Source organism: Pyrus communis, chromosome 16, assembly GCF_041283825.1.
Source record: "Pyrus communis isolate YQ-2024b chromosome 16, ASM4128382v1, whole genome shotgun sequence".
Taxonomy (NCBI): domain Eukaryota; kingdom Viridiplantae; phylum Streptophyta; class Magnoliopsida; order Rosales; family Rosaceae; genus Pyrus; species Pyrus communis.
The window spans coordinates 26,590,207-26,595,016 of record NC_142580.1 but is presented as its reverse complement, the minus strand read 5'-3'; positions in this window follow the sequence as shown (position 1 = coordinate 26,595,016).

Genomic DNA, 4,810 nt, shown 5'->3' with positions numbered 1-4,810 from the left:
ATATTTGATTATGAGATTCTGTTGTGGCATATTCTCAAGCATGAATGGCATATTGTGAGCATGAATGGCATATTGTGAGCATGAATGGCATATGGTGAAGCATGATTGACATATCTATACATACGTAAATATGTTCATTTTCTGGGAAGTATACAGGTTTTACGGCGAGGGGTTAGAATGTATTTTGCTAAAGAGTTTTCAAAGAACTTTGTTTTTGCCCACTCACGCTTTTGTTTTTGCGCCCCTCCAGATTCTAGTGGTCTAGAAGGTTCGGTGGTTTATCCCAGAGGGCGTCCCGGCAATTTCTGACAGACATCCACCATTGTAGGGTCACCTTCGGGTGTACATATGTCGTATCTTTCCTTTTGGACTGTTGTAGACTTGCTCTGAATTGTGTCTCACATACACTAGTACTTTGTATGTTATTAGGTTTTAATTATTCGTACTTTTATATTACCTTCTTAATAGCTTCCGCACGCGCACATGGTTACGTCACCTTTGCGTGACGGCCAGCACGCCCTGATCTCGGTTGGGGTGTGTCAGCTTGGTATCAGAGCCTAGGTTTGGCAGTCCTGTGTCTTTGTGAGTATTCTAATAGTTGGTGTCTTCTGTCAGAATCATGCCGCCTCGTCGGGAACCACGTCGCTCAGATGAGTCTAGTTTCCCTGATCTTACTCAGTTGGGGGAAGTGATTGCTACAGCCCTTCAAACAGTGATGCGCCCTCCCCAGAGGACTCCTCTGGAGACTATGTATAACTTGAAGTTGGATAAGTTTAAAGGTAACGAGGGTCACGAAGGCGCAGAACGTTGGTTGGAACACCTAGAGAAGACTTTCCGGGTGTTACATAACCAGGGGAACCTTCCTATGGAAAGGTGGGTTGAGACAACCTCTTGGTTTCTGGAGATGGAGTCTGCAGCTTGGTGGGAACAAGAACTTCGGAGGTTGACTCCAGCTCAGAGGACCGATTGGAATGTTTTCAAGGACGTGTTTCAAAGGAGATTTGTACCCCCTGAGTATATCGACCGTAAGAAACAGGAATTCACTGAATTGAAACAGCGAAAGATGACGGCTAACGAGTACTATCGTAAGTTCACTGATTTGTCTCGTTACTATCCTGATGTCGCTGGTAATCCGGCGGAGATGCTTCGTCGTTTTCGCTTGGGCACTAGAAAGAGATGGCGTTCTATGGCCACTACTACTCACTGTGAGTCCTACCAGGAGTTCTATGAGATACTGTTGAGGGTAGAGGACTCAGAGAATATGTCGAGTGACAGTGATGAAAAGAAAGATGACAAAGGGAAAAGTCAAGTGTCGCTTGGGCCTCGCCAAACTCAGAACTTCAAAAGGGGTGGTGCCAGTTCGAGTTCGTCTAGTGGTGGTTTCAGTGCCTCTGGACAAGGACGTGGAGGTAGGTTTTATGGAGGTGCTCGAGGCCAGAGACAAGGTGATGGTGGTCGAAACCGAGTTCCATTTTGCCGTAGATGTAATAACCGACATTTCGGCGAATGCAGGCGTGGCAGCGGTGTTTGTTTCACTTGTGGACAGATGGGACATATAGCTGTGAATTGTCCCCAGGGTCAGCAGCAGAAGCCGCAGCAGACCTTTATGCCGCCACCTGCACCGATTCGACAAATCCAAGGTCCGAGTAATTATGGTCAAGCCGGTAGAGGTGGTGCCTATCACTATCAGGGTGATGCTGTTCCCTATGCCCCGGGACCGTATCAGTACCCCCAGGACCCGTATTCACAAGGTGGTTATCCCCCGTATCCCAGCAACTACATGCCGTATCCTCCAGCTCCAGTTGGTGGTTCTCAGTGGTACCAAGGAGGACAGTATCAACAGGGTGAGAATGCTACTAGTAGTGCAGGGTCTTCGAGACAGATGGGTCAGCCCAGTCAGGGGCGTGGAGCTCAAGGTCGCGGTGTTCAAGCGAGCAGAGGTCGCGGTGGACGACAGCAGGGCCAGGGGCGTATTCACAATATTTCCCTGCAGGATGCTCAGAACAATCCGGACTTAATTATGGGTACGTTAAACATTCTTGGTTATTTTGCTAGAGTCTTAATTGATTGTGGAGCTACACATTCCGTTATTTCTCATACATTTACTCAAGTAACGCAACCTTGCCCCACACCTCTAGGGTACGATTTAGAGTTCGCTATGCCTAGAGGAGAGAGATGTGTTGTAGATTGTGTGTACCCAGGATGTCCAGTGATAGTAGAGGGTGTAGTTATGCCCGCGGATCTTATTCCGTTAGATATTGTCGATTTTGATGTGATTTTGGGCACGGATTGGTTGCACTTCTATCGTGCCAACATTGATTGTTACGGGAAAGTAGTTACTTTTCACCGTCCTGGATTACCTGAGGTTACTTTTGTGGGTGAGCAGAGTGGAGTAAGACATGGTGTTATTTCAGCTTTGCGAGCAAAGAAGTTGTTGACTAAAGGTTGTCAGGGGTATCTAGCTCATGTGGTGCTAGAGGAGGCCGTTCCTAGCAGAATTGAGGATGTGAGAGTGGTTAGACACTTCCCTGATGTTTTTCCTGAAGATTTACCTGGTTTACCCCCAAATCGAGATGTGGAGTTCAATGTTGAGTTACTTCCAGGTACTAATCCTATTTCTTTAACTCCTTATCGTATGGCTCCTGCTGAGTTAAGGGAATTGAAAGTTCAGTTACAGGAATTAGTGGATAAGGGATTCATCCAGCCTAGTACTTCACCTTGGGGCGCTCCAGTGTTGTTTGTGAAAAAGAAAGATGGAACTTTGAGGCTGTGTATCGACTACAGACAATTGAATCGGGTGACGATTAAAAACCGTTATCCATTGCCTCGTATCGACGATTTGTTTGATCAGCTGAGAGGTGCTTGTGTATTTTCTAAGATAGACTTGAGGTCTGGGTACTATCAGCTGAAGATTAGTAGGGATGATGTTCCTAAGACGGCGTTCAGGACTCGTTACGGTCATTACGAGTTTCTGGTTATGCCATTTGGGTTGACTAATGCACCAGCAGCTTTTATGGATTTAATGAACCGGGTATTCCAGCCTTACCTGGATAGATTTGTCATTGTCTTCATTGACGATATTCTGGTGTATTCTAAGTCCAAAGCGGAACATGTTCGACATCTTACTTTGGTGTTGAAAAGGTTGAGAGAACACCAATTGTATGCTAAGTTTAGCAAGTGCCAGTTCTGGTTAGATCAAGTCGCGTTTTTGGGGCACATCATTTCTGCTCAAGGTATTCTTGTTGATCCTCAAAAGGTTGCAGCTGTGGAGAGTTGGGAGCAACCACGAACCGTCACTGAGGTGAGAAGTTTCATTGGTTTGGCGGGATATTATCGGAGATTCGTTAAGGATTTTTCGGTGATTGCCTTGCCACTGACGAGGTTAACAAGGAAAGATGTTAAGTTTGAGTGGAATGATAAGTGTGAGCAGAGTTTCCAGCAGTTGAAGCATTGTCTTACTAATGCACCTGTTTTGGCACTCCCGGACGATAGTGGTGATTTCGAGGTTTATAGCGATGCTTCCTTGAATGGTCTGGGATGTGTATTGATGCAGCATGGTAGGGTGATTGCTTATGCTTCGCGGCAGTTGAAAACCCATGAGATGAATTACCCTACACATGATTTGGAATTGGCTGCTATCATCTTTGCGTTGAAGTTGTGGAGACATTATCTTTACGGAGAGAAGTGTAGGATCTTCACAGATCACAAGAGTCTTCAGTATCTCTTCACCCAGAAGGAACTTAATCTTCGTCAACGGAGGTGGTTGGAGTTGCTCAGCGATTATGATTGCACGATTGACTATCACCCAGGTCGTGCGAACGTAGTAGCCGATGCACTTAGCAGGAAATCACATGGCCGTATCAATGCGTTGTACGCTAGTCGTATTCCTCTTTTGGTTGACTTTCGTGCTACAGGAGTAAGGTTAGAAGCAGAAGATCGAGAAGTGGCATTGCTTGCTAATTTTCAAGTTAGGCCAATCTTGGTTGATCGGGTGCTTGAAGCTCAGGTAGCTGATGAACAGATTCAAGAACTAATTCGAGCTCGAGATCAAGGAAGGAGGCGAGATCTCAGAGTTCGTGATTCTGATGGCATGTTGATGTTAGAGGGTAGAATGTTCGTGCCTAGTAATGTGGAGTTGAAGAAGGAAATCCTCGATGAAGCACATATCTCGGCCTATGCCATGCACCCAGGAGCAACTAAAATGTATCATACTATTCGACCATTTTACTATTGGCCGGGTATGAAAAGGGAGATAGCTGAGTATGTGAGCAGTTGTGCTGTTTGTCAGCAGGTTAAAGCAGAAAGAAAGAAGCCGTTTGGATTGTTACAGCCGCTTCCCGTTCCAGAGTGGAAATGGGAAAATATCACTATGGATTTTGTGTACAAGTTGCCGCGTACACACAATGGCTTTGATGGCATTTGGGTGATCGTTGATCGGCTCACTAAGTCGGCACATTTCATTCCAGTAAGAGAGAAGTATTCTTTGAGCCGGTTAGCAGAATTGTTTATCTCAAAGGTTGTGAAATACCATGGTGTCCCTGTAAGTATTGTCTCAGATCGTGATCCACGATTCACATCGAAGTTTTGGGTAGCTTTTCAAGAAGCTTTGGGTACGAGACTACTTTACAGTACGGCATATCATCCACAGACAGACGGACAGTCCGAGAGAACTATTCAGACATTGGAAGATATGTTACGAGCATCAGTGTTACAGTTCAGTGATGCTTGGCACCAGCGGTTAGACTTGATGGAATTTGCTTACAACAACAGTTTCCATTCGAGCATTGGCATGGCGCCATTTGAAGCTTTG